This window comes from Saccopteryx leptura, chromosome 2 (genome assembly GCF_036850995.1).
Source record: "Saccopteryx leptura isolate mSacLep1 chromosome 2, mSacLep1_pri_phased_curated, whole genome shotgun sequence".
In the NCBI taxonomy this organism is placed as follows: domain Eukaryota; kingdom Metazoa; phylum Chordata; class Mammalia; order Chiroptera; family Emballonuridae; genus Saccopteryx; species Saccopteryx leptura.
The window spans coordinates 70,612,226-70,630,113 of NC_089504.1; positions in this window are offsets into that span (position 1 = coordinate 70,612,226).

Sequence of the window (17,888 nt, forward strand, 5' to 3'; positions counted from 1 at the left end):
TTATGGTAGCAATTAGATTACAAAGATTTTTCTTATAGAAATTCATAAAGTGAGAGCAGACAAGAACTACATAATTTTTTTTGGTATTTTTTTCTGAAGTTAGAAACGGGGAGGCAGTCAGATAGACTCCTGCATGTGCCCGACCGGGATCCACCCAGCATGCCCACCAGGGGGCGATGCTCTGCCCATCTGGGACATCGCTCTGTTGCAACCAGGGCCATTCTAGCGCCTGAGGCAGAGGCCATAGAGCCATCCTCAACGCCCGGGCCAACTTTGCTCCAATGGAGCCTTGGCTGTGGGAGGGGAAGAGAGAGACAGAGAGGAAGTAGAGGGGGAGGGGTGGAGAAGCAGATGGGCGCTTCTCCTGTGTTCCCTGGCCGGGAATCGAACCTGGGACTCTTGCACACCAGGCTGATGCTCTACCACTGAGCCAACCGGCCAGGGTATAACTACATAATTTTTAAAGCATGAAATACAAGAATATATGTGCCTTGGTTAACAGATACCTGAACCTGAAAATTAGCTATATCTCTGGAGGTGTTGTATTTGTTAAAGTAGCTCTTTCCTTAGTTATTTCCACTCCATGGACTACCTTTTTTGTGTGTTTGTATCTAAGGTTTAAAATGCAGGTCTGGAGAAGGAGAGTACTCTAGGTTAGCACCAGGTCAAATCAGTGTTGCAGATCAAGATGAAGAGAAATGAACAAAGCAAGGAAAAAATAAGTGGTACCAAATTGTACCTAGTTGCTAACAATCCTTTCTTTTCTTCCTTTGGAACTAGATCACTAATAGTGAATCATAGAAGGGCAGAAAAAAGAGAACCTTGACTTAAATAAGATGCATAGAGCTTGCCTCATTTATTTATCTATACATCAACCATTTAGAAACATCTAATAAGGATTGCTATTGGTTGTGAAGAACTTAGGATGTGCCTGTTGCTAAGTATTTAAGACTACCAAGAATGGCAGTTACTATCCGTTTCACCTGGGTAATAAAAACCTTCAGGTCTACAGATGTTGAAAAGCTAGTCCCAGCTGTTAGAGTTGGTTGATGTTATAACTGGGTTTTGGGCACATGTTGTCTTATTTCAAGTCTGTACTGGGACAGGCACTAATTAATGATAAAGAAATGTTGCTAAAATTCAAACAGGATAAAAAGCATTTTTTTTTTAATGTCTCAATATCGAAAGAAACAAAGACCTCTGAAGTCAGGCCTATAAATCATGGAAGCATTATATTAGCTATGATTCTCATGTTCTACTTATCTAACACTACATCATAGTACAACATTTAGTCAGAATTCTAGTTCACATTCTGAGATATATGTATTAAAAGAGTTTCAAATCAATGGATCACTCTAGACATGAATCAAAGTCTTGTAATGAAGCAAGAAGATTAATTTAGAATAAAAATTTCTAGTAATATTTACCACTATTGAAACACTTAAAATCTTAAAAAATATAATTGCTATTATTTCTAAAGCTGTACTCCCTAATCCAAAAAATACATTATTTCTCCTTTATTCAGTTGTTAATATCCTGTACATTCTAATACAAGTTCTGAGAGTCCAATAGAGATAACAGTGACTTTGATTTCTGAACAGGCAGCTTCGTGTTAGCTGCCATAAATACTGGAATTACAAGAAAACAGAATTAAGATAGAATATTTGGTATGTGTTTAATGCTTTCATCATCTGTTTAATACTTTCATATTTGGGGAAGTTGATAGTAAAGAGAAAGTTAATGATATACTGATGTTACATAACTGTTACATGTGCGAAACTTGGTTTAAGTTCAGAATTACCTAACCCTAAATAAGCAATTTTCACTATACTGTAAAGATCCTTTAAAGAAGATAATATGCTTGACTCCTACAATAAAAGCAAACAAACAAACAAAATATAGAAATTGGAGGTCAAATTATAGAAATATATGAGAGACACTGTTCTCTGGAGGTAGTCTCTGGATATTTATATTTTTCTGTGAAATTCAACATTAGAAGTTATTGCAGAATCAGGAGATATATTTTAAATAATAATAATTTAAGTTAAAGAAAATATATTACAAAACATAACTTTTGATAATTTTGACTGCATATAAAATTTTCTAGTATAATAAAGCAAGAGGTAGATTTTAAAGATACCTTTGGTTGAATTTCTTAAGTAGCCATCTGTATTGGCAGCATAGCCTTGTTTCAGGTGCTAAAATGACTCAGGTTGCAAAGGAGCAATGTTCGAGATGAGCAGAACATTGCCCCCTAGTGGGCTTGCTGGGTAGATCCCAGTCAGACACATATGGGAGTCTGTCTCTGCCTCCCCGCTTCTCACTTAAGAAAAATACAAATAATAATAATAATAATAATAAGTCATCTATTTGCAAAAAAATTCATGTAAGAATCTGCATTTTTATTGTTTAAATTCTTTCACATTAAAATTTACATTATATATTCTTTAGTAAGCATATTTGGTCAAGGGGGGGTAAGTTTTCTCTTTTCTGTTAGCTTCCCTGACAGTTGACAGGAAGTATATTTTTATTTTGTCCTGATTGCTAAGAATCTTAGAACTAACTGTTGGGTTTTTTTCTTTTATTTTCTTTGTATTTATATGGGTACATGTATTTTTATCCTAATGCACCACAAGCAATTTTTAGTACTTGTTTGGGTACAAACATACACACAAAATAACTGTGTTAGAAATATTTTGGTTTTATAATAGCTGCCCATTTTAAAAACATTTTTTGTTAATGTATTTTATTAAAAATGTCTTAAGACAGCTTCCTTTTTCTCTATTGGCAATATGATTAACTCAAGGTTATATTAACTTCTCTTTTTTTTTTTTTTTGTATTTTTCTGAAGCTGGAAACGGGGAGAGACAGTCAGACAGATTCCCGCATGCGCCCGACCGGGATCCACCCAGCACGCCCACCAGGGGGTGATGCTCTGCCCACCAGGGGGCGACGCTCTGCCCACCAGGGGGCGATGCTCTGCCCCTCCGGGGTGTCGCTCTGTTGTGACCAGAGCCACTCTAGCGCCTGGGGCAGAGGCCAAGGAGCCATCCCCAGTGCCCGGGCCATCTTTGCTCCAATGGAGCCTGGGCTGCGGGAGGGGAAGAGAGAGACAGAGAGGAAGGAGGGGGGTTGTGGAGAAGCACATGGGCACTTCTCCTGTGTGCCCTGGCTAGGAATCGAACCCGGGACTTCTACACACCAGGCCGACGCTCTACCACTGAGCCAACCAGCCAGGGCCTTATATTAACTTCTTTTTATATGATCATTCCTTTTTCATTCTCCTCTTAATGTTTAGAACTATATTTTATTAAACAAAAATTAGAGATGTTTTACCAATCATCATAAAATATATTTTAATGGCATTATTTCTACTATCTGAAAATGAACTAAGTTTGCATTTCTTACTGAGGCATCATAGTTGCAATGTCTCTTAACTAGAATGTATTTTATATGGTGGCTTCTGTTTAATGTTTAATGGCCTATACTGTACATAATAAAATAACCACAGAGAATTGATGAGTAGCATTTAATTAGCAGATGACAGCCTGATCTTAAAGACTGCAAGACCTATTTTCTCAAAGATACAAGAATTCTTGAGAAGTACATGAAACAGAGGAAAACATAAAGTGATATACTTATTTAGGCTGTTTAAGGGCAGACCACAGGGGCAAACAGAGAATAGGTTATTGATATTTGAAGTATTCATGGATAGTGTTGGATAAAGGCAGTTTAAGGATCTGACTGCCAGGTCTGAACTCCTATCTTCTCTATTTTAGCCTGGTTTTCCCAGATAGCAGAACTTGAAGCAAAGGTTTCAAAACCACTACTTTAAAAAACTGCACAAATGTAAGGAAAAGAGAAATAAAAGACAAAGAACAAATATGAAAATGTGTTACTAAGCTAGCCATTATTTATCCTCATATGCCTGAGAATAATCATGCTTGTCTCAGGACACCTTTTTCTGGGTCCAGAAAATAGTATTTACCTTCTGGCTTTCATCTCATCATATCAAATTTTATTTCCTAAGTTGAAATTTTATTTGCATTTCTGGGTTGCATCTGTGTTGGCCCTGCATAGAGCTACAGCATCTCATTCTTGAGGGAACCAGAGACCTCCAAAATAGAAGGCAAATGGCATTCTGATATCGATGAGATGAGACAATATTGGATTGTACCTGATGTTGGATTCCACAGAGGATGAGTTACCACAATTGGTGGCTTACTCTTAAACAGTCAGACATTCCAGAAATAGTGAAGTTGAGATGATCTACAATAACACATGAGAAGTATCTCTCTGAATGACAATCCTCAGATCTACTGATGCTCTCCATAATATCCAGCTACTTTAAAAAAATATATGGTACCCCCATAGTCCTAAAATGTTCTCACTTCTTCCCCAAGACATGAGGCACAGGTCCAACCAGTCACAGATTTTCATTTACAGGACCACATATCCTTTAAGCCAATTCATCTATGAAAACGGGTTTGATTTTATTTTTACTTTATATCAGTTGTTCATAGAAATGTTCCTAGAAGGTTTTAGGCATAATCTTGAGGAAGAGAAGCCAGTGCAATAGAAGGAGGTGATATGGAAATATGGGAGTTCTGATTAGTTTTCCGATTTTCTCACACTTTCTAGAACAGTTCATGTCAGATCTCACATACTATTTTCATTTTACAACGTTTTATAGCTTCCCTTTCACAAACTTAAGACTCAGTAGGTCTTCTAACCCCTGAGTTAAGATAAATATGTGTCGTAATACAGGACACGATACCCCATTGTCAAAATCTTTCTCTACTAGGACCTGCTAAAATATTAGGGGTTACTTTTTTTTTTTTTTTTTTTGTATTTTTCTGAAGTTGGAAACACCGGGATCCACTCGGCACACCCACCAGGGGCGAAGCTCTGCCCACCAGGGGGCGATGCTCTGCCCCTCCCGGGAGTCGCTCTGTTTCGACCAGAGCCACTCTAGCGCCTGGGGCAGAGGCCATAGAGCCATCCCCAGCACCTGGGCCATCTTTGCTCCAATGGAGCCTTGGCTACGGGAGGGGAAGAGAGAGAGACAGAGAGGAAGGAGAGGGGGAGGGGTGGAGAAGCAGATGGGCACTTCTCCTGTGTGCCCTGATCGGAACCAAACCCAGGACTTCTGCACGCCAGGCCGACGCTCTACCACTGAGCCAACCGGCCAGGGCAGGGGTTACTTTTTTAAATTGAGATTAATTTCTTGGCTGTAGAGATGTTGATCTTGCTTTGCGGCCTAGAATTCTACATGCAATTTTTCTATTTTTAAAAAAGATTTTATTTATTCATTTCAGAGAGGGAGAGAGAGAAGAGAGAGAGAGAAGAAGGGAGGAGTAGGAAGCATGAACTCCCATATGTTCCTTGACCAGGCAAACCCAGGGTTTTGCACTGGCAATCTCAGTATTCCAGGTTGACACTTGATCCGTTTCACCACCACAGATAAGGCTACATGTTAATTTTTTTTTTAATTGGGACTTGTCAGAGATTCAATATATCAATATAACATCTGAAATATAGCATAGATACCTATAGCACTATCACATGTTCTAAGTCACATACTTTAAGTGGCAGTTCAGCTTGTACCACAATCTTGACTGTAAATAAGACTATTCTGCTCTTGGTTTTCCTAAAATCTGGAAGTTTTTTGAGTTACTCAGTAAATGAGTCATAACAGTAGTCCAAAGTATCTTATATGCTGCCTCATAAAATTTAAAGAGGTTCACCAAGCACTGTAATTAGGAAATGTGAGGTGCATTAAATCTCTATTTATCTTAAAATGTTCTGATATGCTCCAGGCTATGGTGAACCCCTAAATATTCACTGATACGGGAGACCCCTGCATCTTCAATAGTATTTTCTTTCACTCTGACATTCCAGTGTCTTCCTAGAACTTACAAACACTGCTTAGTTCCTGCTTATTGAGTCCAGTTAGCATGATACACCATTATAGTAAACCCGCAGGATGTTCTGCAGAATAGCAAGAGGATTGATGTTCCTGAAGAGTATATCTTGAATGCGAGCAGGAGCACTAACACAGCCCTGGAGCAATCAGTTAATATGCCCTGCTGTCCCTACCTTGTGCTGAAAAACTGCTTTTGGTTCTCCCTACTGTCAGGAATCAAGAAGAATGCAATTGCCAAATCAATTCACGTGTGCCAAGTGCACCAATAAACATATCATATCAAACATGTAGTTGTAATTGGGTCTATACGATAGGTAAGTTTAGATAGTCAGTCCATATTATCAGTCAGGATCAATTTAAAAAAATTATTTTCCCTAGCACCCCAGTAGACAAATTGAGTGGGGCTGTCAGAGAAACCACTACCTCTACATTTCTATGTCTTTCATGGTGGTACTTAAAATTTTAATTCCTTCTGCAATATAGTATTTTTTTTATATCTTTCTGTCTTTTTTTTAACTATAATTGCTCTTACTCCATAGATTATAAAGCTATATCAAGGTCAGCCTGGTATTAAATATGTCAGACTAAATTATCCACTTGAAGACCAGAGGAGTAACTAAAGGTGAGTCGTATGGACATGTTGCATACATTGCACTGTGTGACAGTCTTGGGCCAAAGCTCCATCTATCACCTGGTGCCCAAGGGTCTCACTCATGGTATCAATCTCAGTTCAGAATCTTTATCTAAAGCCAATAAATTATCTGTCATTCTTGTTTCCCACTACAGAGTTATCCTAATATTGGCTACAGGTACATTTTGGAAAAGATCAAGGAAATATTTCTTTAATTTCTTGCAGTGAAATTGGTGAATCCATTCTCAAGGCAATCTGGATTCATTTTCAAATAATTGCCTTTTGGTCTGTGAACTGCCTTAAGTTTGGAATTTTTGCAAGAAGCCCCAATTATACATTTTGGTGACTGATGCCTGTTATCAGTCCACAAGCTCTCATTATATTTATTTTTTATAGTATAATTCAAGCAATACACTACTCTGCTTATCATCTATCTTTCCTCCAGGACACTGTGATCTAGTTGCCATCACAGATACCTCTGTACCAGGACACCCTGGTTTTCACTCTAGTCATGTAACCCATTAGAGTAATTACATCTATCTTGTCTGAACATTAAGTTCTGTCACCTACATGCTTCCATTTTAGAATCCCATTATTCCTCTTTATCCCACAGAGCACAGTTGCATGGCATCATCTCCTGCTGTTCTTTAAGTCCTACAGAGGACAAGAAACATTAAGTTTTATAACGATGTTTCTCCCTCATGCCCTACCAATGCATCCAATATTGCATTGCCTCAGTGATACAAATGACCTCTAGGAATTCTTTAGAAAAACTGATTGTGTGTTCTCATGATATGCATCACATTCCATTCTAAAATTACCAACTCCTGAGTATTTCTTTCTTCCTTCATATTTTGGCAAAAAATACTGACATCCCCACCTCATTTACCATAGGCTGAGATTGTGTCCAAACTTCAAATAATCATCTTAATAGATTATGAGGATAGATTCTCAATTTAGTACTGAGTGCCTCAAATTTAATAAATGCTCTCATATTACAGTATTTTCTATGGTATAGTGCCCAATTCTTCACTCAGGAATAAGGCATAATTTCCCCAGCTGTTGGCAGTAGCCTTTAATGCCTCATTACTGAGTTTGTTTTTGAGAATTGTCCTTGGCCACAGAGAGAAGCCTAAACAAGATCCCCTTCCTCCATGGATCAGCCCACATCAAATGACTAGTCTATAAAAAAAAAAAAATTAAAGCCCCTTTTTCTTGATTCAACTCCAGGCAATTAAGATGGTCATTCAATTCCAGAACTCCTTGTGGGATTGACTGAGGCCCTTTCTTTAACAGCATCACACCAGTTCAGCTCCTCATTTTCCCCAATACTACTTCTCTCAGTCTCTAATTAGTGCTATTTTCAACAAAACTCATGCCTTCAAATACATCTCAGAGTCTGTGTCCCAGGGACATCAACCAATGACAAGCTATATGTTTTACAACTATGCTCTGACACTTTTAGAATCCACTGCCCCTGGTTCCTAACTTGTATTTAAATCAGGCCCTACAATTTCAAGTGATAATTCAATGAATTTGTCCTGAATAATGTATTGGCTTTCCTTGTTTAATAATGAGCCTGGACATGATAAATGGTGGTAGGGCAGTTTTTAAGGAGCACAAGCAACATTTTGAGAAATATCTGCTTCCATGAGGTCTTTGCACCTGCTCCAAGCTAGAAAAACTACTTTCTTCTGTCAAGGGTTGGAGGAACTGTTTCTGCTTTTGTTCAAGGAAATATAGAGCTCACAATTCTAAGTTCTGTCCATATAAATATCATCCTGAGTATCAAAAATTTTTTTCTTTTCCAACCTCAGTCCTGAACTAAATAGCTGAGATCCCTCAAAGAAATATATTTGGTCCCTTTTGTAGCTCTGCCACACTTAATATTAAATCTTAGGTCTGATTTTCTGCAAAGTGCCCTGTATGCATAAATGGTAAGACTGCATGAATGAAGCCATGTCGTCTCTCCAGCATTCACAGATTTCCTCAAGTTGGCAACTGTCAGCTCTAAGTCTATAATTTTCTCTTTTGAAGTTTCCAGTATCATTAACAAAAGCCTGCCCAATCCACAATCCCTATATTATTGTCCCCATACCATATAAGCGTACATCAACTTCATATCTAAAAATCTTATCTTTTTCCTGCACTTTATATCAATTAACCACAAGGGAAAGCCTTAGTAATTGTGATGTCATGGCATGCCAGAGTTGATCACCTGAGTCTCAGAACACTAGCGGAGGAATCCCTGTTACTGTGAGCCTGGTCAGTACTGCAGTTGCCATGCATTATCCTAGGAGTCTACTTTCTCAGGCCATTCCTGATCCATACCATCTCAGACTGGGTTTCTTAGGGCCTGAAGCAGACTTATGTGTTCGTGTTTTATTCAAGAGTAAAATACTTGGGATCAGGAGTGAGGGTAAAGGTAAATGAGGCAGGGAAGAGCGGAGAACTGATACAGGGGTGTGCTTCCAAGATAACCACTACATGATATTAAGTGTGATTGCTTGATCTCATGGGATTATGCCCAAAACTTTATTAATGATTGCTTCTCAGGAACATCTATGCATGGAAGAAGAATAATGGAGAAAAATTTATTCACTTCTTCCTGCTATCTCCTGTCGGTCAAAGATTTATCTTTGACATACGATTTCTTTCCACTTTCCAGTTGCTTTGATGTAGGCACTAAATGCTGCCATGGCGGGTTTTTTTTTTTTTTTGTCTCAGCATCAACAGAAAGTTCAAACAAAGGGCAAAATTTGTGGAGTGGGTCCTTGAGAAAGGGAACAGTAATGCTGTAGCCATGAATTTGAATTTGGTCAGAATCCACACAAAGGGAATCTCTGTGGCTGTGGCTGGTTTTGCAAACTTAGTCAAGGGCCTTTGAAACAAGTGAAACAAAGAAGACACAAAGCAGAATTGAAAAGTCATCTGGATAAAGTTCCTTACTGGTTTTGTGACCTTTTACTTTGCCCTTTGGACTCAGTTGTTTCTTCTATAAGTGATAAATGTATAATCTTATTGGTTGCTCTTATAAATTATAAAATATCTTGTTTGTAAATAGTTTTCACAGTATTAACTATTGTTGCTATTTTCATGAAGGAAAAGTTCTGTAACCTAAATAAAAATTTGACATTTCCCTAGTTATTATTTAATCATTTTGTAAAACACTGTATATAGAAGAGCATACATACGTTACAGGCGTCCCCAAACTACGGCCCGCGGGCAGCAATGCGGCCCCCTGAGGCCATTTATCCAGCCCCCACTGCACTTCTGGAAGGGGCACCTCTTTCACTGGTGGTCAGTGAGAGGACCACTGTATTTGGCAGCCCTCCAATGGTCTGAGGGACAGTGAACTGGCCCTCTGTGTAAAAAGTTTGGAGACCCCTGTATTTGAGTAGTCTATGTCATGGAGCAGTGAAAGAAATATTAATTAAATATCGAGTCTGAATTGGCTTTCTTATTTTTATTTAAAAATGGAGACAATCAACTTGCAATTTTAACAAATATAGAAGAAAAAAATATTTTTTCTCTTACCATTTTCATAGAAATAGAAAGTCCAACCATATATTTTTCTACACTAGAAATGATTATAGACTAACATTCTTGGAGATTCTTTCAAGATTGAGACATTTACCCATATACAGTAGAGATCTGATATGTTTCTGCCTTCTTGATATGCAGTTTATATTCTTTCTCCTTCTATCAGAAATTTAATTTACTCTCGAGAAACATCTGTCCCATTACTACATTAAGTTATTTAGGAAACATAATCTCCTCCTTGTATCCAGAGGTGGGATGTGAGGGGGGTATGGCAATCCACATGTTCAGTATCTCATAGTGACTGACTGAGGAGGGATCACATGACCTGAGTCAGAAGATTGAAGAGCAATCTCAAGATTTATTGGAAACATTATATCACAGGCTTATTGAGAGCATGGACGTGAGCCTGAAGCTGCTGTGCATTTTTATTTCATGTGGGGAACTTCTGTCTGAATGATGCTAACGAAGGGAATGCAGAGGCTAATTGTAGTAAAATGATAAATAAAATAAAATAGGAGCTGGATTTTGTTGACAGTGTTTGAGGCCTGTGAGCAACCATACCTAATGTTTGCATTACTCCCAGACCAGTTATCACAACACTACTCTTAATACAACTAGTATTACTTTGATTTAGTCTTCTGTAAAATAAATGTATACTGGTTCATCAGTAGTATGTTTTGATTTATTAGTTGTAATAAATGTACTATAGTTACAGAAGATGTTAGCAGTGTGGGACATTGGGTGTTGGGTATAATGGATCATTCTGTATTATGTTTCCAAGTTTACTAAAAGTCTAAATCTATTATAAAATAACGAAAAAAAGTTCCTTGCACAATAAAAGCCTGGTTTGTTATGTCATATTGCCCAAGGGTAAATGGTTCCTCTTGCTCTTAAATCTGCGCTTAAGTAAAATAGGTGAAGAACATGCATTTTCCTAATATTTACATTTGAGAAAGTTGTGCTCCCTAAACGTATAAATAAAAAGTTTCAAAACTTTACTTCATATTTCCAGCTTTTGACACAAACTTCAATAAAGAGGAGATAAAAGAAAATTAAAAACAGCAGTACAGGCTCTAGCTGGGTTGCTCAATGGATAGAGCATCATCCAGGCATGCCAAGGTTGCAAATTTGATGTCTGGTCAGGGCACATAGGAGAAGCAATCAGTGAGTGCACAACTAAATGGAACAACTAAGTGAAACAATGAGTTGATATCTCCCTCTCTCCTTCTTTCAAAATTAATAAAAAAACCCAAAAACTTAAAAACCCACATAGCAATACAACCAGTATTTATAATCTGCTAAACAATAAGCAGTTTTATATCTTAGTTGTCTAGTCATTCTAATATCTGTTTTATTTCCACTACATAATACTATAACTAGAATTATGCTCCTTATTTCTATTTTCTTGTCAATGTTGTATCAATCAGGGCTCTATTTTTAATATGGTATTTTTTATTTGTATTGTAAGTTTATAGTTTTTTTTCTCTCAGAGTAATTTTTCCAGAATATTGTGTACTTCATCATAAAGAAGAAAACCTCATTCCCAAATACCACACAGAAAGATATTTTATATGTTAATTCAAATACGTACTTTCCAGTGATTACTCTGCAGAAAAAGCCATCCTTTAGTATATAACCTGAAGATATTTAATAACTTCAACCTTAAAACAAAAATAGAAATTGTAAAACTGAAAAAAATACACTTAATTTAGAAAGTCTACCCCCCAGTCTTATAACTTGTCTAAAATGGCTTTTATTAGCCCTTCTTTGATCACTTTTCTAGATATTTTTTAAAATATAAAGAATCTATTTGATTTCACATAAAGGTAGAAAGTATGTGTCAAAATTGCAGAAGCTCTGCATCCCCCCAGAGTACCTTCCATGGTACTTTGGTTAACAGCATTAATATGGTTCAGGAGGAATGCAAATAAAATGAAAAGAATATTTATAAACTGCTATTCAAATTAAAATGTTGAAATTTATAGACTTAAAATCAGGCAATACTGTGAGAGAATGGTTTGTTTTTCCATTTTCTTATTGTTATCTGGGCTTCAGAGTTTAGATGCTAGAGCTGGATGTAGTAGATGGCTTAGGAAAACAAGTATTAAAAAAATAAATGAAAATTGTATCCCCTCTATTTCCACAGAAATTTAGAAGAAAAAAATAGAGGAGCAAGGAGACTGGAGAAGCATAGATCAGGGCAGCTATGTGCCTTAATTCTTCAGCCTTGGAATTGCAAAGCATGAAATTGTTGAAGGGACAAGGTTGAAATGAGTTCACCTTTGTGTGGGATGTACCCATCCAGTCATGTGGATTGCAGGGAAAAATATTCCTACACAGATTGTTCCTGAGCTAACATCGAATGCTTTATAGTTGAGGGGTAGAACAGTGTTGTCAGGCAAAAAGAAGGTCTAGCTTATACTTCCAAATGCTTCTCTGTTCTTGTGCACCTTTGATCCACAGAGGATCGGTAGGCAATGTGTTGGATGGCAAAGTAATCTCATAGTACATGCTACCACAAGGCTGCAGGACAGATTAAAGAAACAGCAAATATTAAAATGGTCAATAAAACCGAAAGGGTTGCTAGATAGTAGGAAACAAGAAACAGTAAGAAAAGATTTGCAGCAGAAATTAGCAGCTGTTGCTAACAGAATCAAGGAGAACAGCAGTTCAGGTGAACTACACATTAGCATTACATACAAACCATGGCACATTACAAATTAGCAGGACAAAATCCTTTCCTCAGCATGAGAAAGACTTTGCATAAGCATGACTCTAATATACCTCGACAACATCTTAGAGAAATGGGAAGATTATTGTATTTGAGTCACTCAAAGAAGACACATTTTCTAATGTAAAAAATTTAATGAATGGTTTGTATTGAGATTAGCAAATAAAAGTAAGCTTTACTTTCTTTTCCTGCTACCTAGCCATTGGAAGGTAGTGAGAAACATGAGAAAGGTCCTAGGAAAATATGTAGAATTTATATTTCCTCTGAACATCTGAGTGTAACATGAATCATTCTGCAACCTTGAAAAACACATGTATTTTGATTTTACAGTTTCAGATTACCTTCAGTGAAGTTTCTCTTGCCAGTTTTTCAGTTAATTTGTAGATATGATCTCCAAATTCATATTAAATTTTGGCACCAAATCTAACAATGCTTTTTTATGGCTATGTTCCAGATATGTTGAAACAGCCTTGAATAGTTATTATTTGAGATTCATTCATTCTAGCTCCTGTATCATACTAGTTCTGTCATGATTGAATTGAATGTTATTTTTGGAGATTTTACTTCCAACAACTTTCTCAAAATTATTTTTGTAAACTTTATTGCCTTCTCCAGTTATTTTCCACCATATTGCAGGGGAATTATAAGTTTGATGTTGCTGAAGGAAACATAAGGATTTTTTTATATGTGATGGATGCACTAAAAATTGGAGCGAGTGGTAGCGGGAGGATTGGCTAGCACTGAGGTTCAAGGTTGGGAAGATGCCTGTTTGAAGAGCCACAGAAGCCCTGTAAAGGAGTTAGCAGAGGCAGTTTAAAGGACATGAACATAGTTTACTAAGCATATAATTATAGCAACTGTGTGGAGAAAGGATTAAAGATAGAGAAATTTGTGATGAGGAGTCAGTTAACACCTTTATTTTTTTTTTAGCAGATCATTTTGGAAAGTCAAAAAGTACAGAATGGCTATAATATTAAGATATCTAAAGTGACATATATAGAATTTGATGACTGATTAGGTAAAAGAGTTAAGAAAGGGTTGGTGCCAAAATTACTTTAGGAGTTCCTGCTTGTAATATTGATGAGCCCATTGATAGGGATGACAGTAAGTAAAAGGAAGAAATAAAAGGATTTGAACTATATCCTTTGAACCCAATGTAAAAATATGGGATAAACAGAATTCAGGGAATCATCAAAATGAAATAAAATAGTTTATGTGAAGTCCTTATAACAATGCCTGACATAGTGAGAACACATGTATTAGTTATATTTAGGTGGATCTTCACTCTTATCAATTAAGAGATGGACAGGGCTGCCACAATTCTTTTAATTACCCCATCTTTCTTTGAGAATTTTTTAAAATGTATTATAAATTTTATATGACCTTTGACATAGTTTGTGAGCTAGCACCCAAATACACAGAAATCTCAAAAGCAATTTTATTGTATATTTTATTTTTAAACCATGGTTACCTACACCCTTCTTTCCAAGGGCTTGTGTCATGCTTGCGAAATCAATAGCAAGAAGCTAGTACTTTGGTAAGCAGAAAATCAAGGACAGCCTCTAATTCTGCTCTATAAAGTGTCTAGTGCTCTAAAGCACTCAAACATGAAATGATGTCTTTACTTTTTCTAAGCCTGAAAATATTTTAAGTTTTGAAGTATCACCAGTAGATATTGTTTCCTTTTAATACTGTACTAGTAGTCATTTTTCACTGAATGCCCCTCTGCAACCAGCACTAAGGGAAAGACTATAAACAGTGTATCTAATCTTATTAATAATCCTACATGATTTCATTCATGTCTTTGTTTTCCATCTCAAGCTTCGAGATGTTTTAATAATAATTGGCTCAAGATCAATGCAGACCTTGGGTTGCAGAGGAGGCTTTCACATGGGGTTCTATGTCTTCACAGCTGACTAGCTGTCAATCCTGAAGGTTATCCTAGCAACCCAAGGTTCAGGAATAACGGGAATGATGCCTGTGGTCTCTGCTTGCTAATTTACTGTATCATTTTTAGGTTTTAGTGAAAAGTAAGTGAGGAAGGTAAGAATGTAACAATTATTGGTTCATAAGAAAGATTTTGCCTTCTGAAAGAGAGAGAGCATGCTGAGTGATGTAACCAGTCATATTTTTCTTTGCAAACCAAGAAAAGAAGAGGGTAGTTGTAGGTTTGATATTAGTGGAATCTAAAAGAAATAAGGCATAATATGGCAAAAAAGGAAAACCATCATCATTATGTAAATAATTCATACTGTATACCTTGTGCTTATGTGTCTTGTTCAAAACATGATATTTTTACTTCATTTTATCCCAGATTTTTAGCAGTATCTTCTCCCACACCTAGAAAAATGTGTGTTAGAGTTAGCATGATTGATTTAAATTTGGCTGCTACCTCTGTACCTGTCATTTAACTGTTAACAAAAGTGCAGTCATACAACTCTTCTTTTGGGCCTTTCACCTCTTTTCATACAAGAACTGTCTTTCAAGTATGACACTAGGCCAATATGAGCAGGAAAAGCAATTTGAATGCTAACCTCCTACTCATGGTGGTTTTATTGAGCCATACCAATTTTTATGGCTTTTTACAAGTATTGTAGAAATGGATGACCATGAAGGTAATCAGAATATAGCACATGGTTTTGAAAGAGATGACATAAATTTAGAAGTATTTATTAAGAACAATAAAAGTCCTTTTGATATTAATAATACATTGTTGGTAATTACATTTATTTGACAGATAGAAAAAAAATCAATAGATATAGAATATAATATGGTGATATATATTTAATTCCCATATTTTTATTACATATAGCACTTGTAATTACAGGAAATATATTTTAAAAGATGAGCAAAAAATAGAAATTACCACCGATAATCTCCTATTTGATATAACCAACAATCATTTTCAGGTATATGCTTCAAGATTTATTTTCCACTAAACACATACAAACTAATAATAAGAAAATATATACTTTTGTCAGGTACTTTACCTATTTTTTATCATTTCATTATATCACACCTATTGTGTTTATATAACATGTATAAATTCAACTGTTGGATAGTTTTTAAATCAATCATACCAACATATGTTACTTCTTAATTGCATATAACAATTATTTATTTTCTTCTGGTTAATTATGACAAAACTCAAAGAGACCCCGTGATCATCATTATTATTAACAACTAGAATAGAGTGAAACTTAGATTTCTCTTATCAAAACAAATTAACATAAATATAGGAAACATAAGGGAAACACCTTTGTCAGTCACATTCCTTTCATTTCACTCTAACTTGAGAAGCATGTTAATACTATCATATTCTTTTATGTACAACATTACAGACTAAAGTAGATTTTGTTGCTAAGGAGATCAAAATGACAGTTGCCATTCTAATCCATTAGCAAAATGTAAAATGCAATGCTGAATGTCACTGTTGCCCTCTTAAACTGTACTAAGTAAGGTTTTAATATTGATTCTTGTACATGTCTCAGACATTCCCCAGCATTCAGTACTTTTGATGGCAGGCTGTACCACAAATCACTCATACCTTTCATCCTGATCGTTAGATATACATTTTTTATATGTATTTTTATTATATTGCCTGTCTTCCTTTAGTAAGGATTATAAATGCATTTTACATATTGGGACAAGATAGCTTTCTTGGAGTAATGCACCAGCAGAAATAGAAATAATGAAAGATAAAAGGTTAGGAATAATGGTGATCTTATAGCCTAAAGTACAAGTATATATTTAAAAGAAAATGATAGGAATAGCAAAATAAATGTCTCATCTGAAACATAATCTATTAAGTAATTTTAGAAATACTAATAATACCTTAAAGTTTATAGCAGTTTAGTTTTAAACTATATTTATCTACATTATCTCATTTGGTTTTCAGAACTACTTATTCTGTGATATTGAAAGAGTAATTATTACTGCCTTGGTTATCCAAAACTATAATTACTGTCCAGTAATTATGAAAGATTTTGTTACTTGTCAATGATTGTAGGGCTAGAAAATGATGAAGTAAAGATATGGAAAAGTGTTCTGATTCTTGGTCCAGTAAGTTTACTTTACACTCCACTAGAATGGCATAGTTCATAAGAAACACAAAAGTAAACAAACAAAAAAACATGAGCCAAGAAATGTATTCTTCCCTTCTTCTAAAGTTTTCTTCTATGATATTTTGTGATAAAAGGTTCTAATATGCCTTAAACCATGCTTATCAATCATCAGAACTCATTCAAAGTTTTGAAATACATGGAAAAATAGATGAGTAAATGAATCCACACACTTGAATATAGTGCCTTAAGAATTTCTGATTCCTGGTCATTTCCATAAGAACTATAAAACTAAGTTATTTTTGCTTGTCCTATCATGGTAATTATAGTGTTATGTTTACATATGATGGCTAAATAATCATTTGACCTTGCATATTACTATTTATTTTAAATACTACATAATGAATACTTAACCAAAATAATACGGTTATATCACACTGATAAAACGTTTTCTTTTTCTTTTTGATTTTAAAATTATTATATTGGAATAATAGCAATAGAGACTATATTTACTTAAATTTAGATTAAAGGGGGATTTGATCAATCGTTCTTATATTATAGTTCTGATCTAGAGACCATTAAGGCCCATTTGATTGGCTCATGAGTCATGTATCAGTACTTTATAATGAATATTACTATTTCTCACCTTATTAGGATGGCTTCAAATCCAAATAGCTAACATTGTATAGACTATGTGTTTCATCCTAACTTTGTGTAAAAACTGGGTTCATTGGGTATATGCTAATATTTCTCAAATGAGTAGACATTTTTAATTATCATCAAAAAACATAGATAGCAGCAAAATGCTCAGTTAGGGTATAACTTTGAAAACAGACTGTGAGCCTATTAAACTTGTAGGTCTAGAGAAAATCTTTATTTACTACAGTTTGTTATTGATTATAAATTTAAATGGATAAATAATTATAATAAAAATGAGTTATAGAAATAATTGAAAAGATTGGGAGCGAAAATTAATAGAAAATAAAGAGTTTGAAT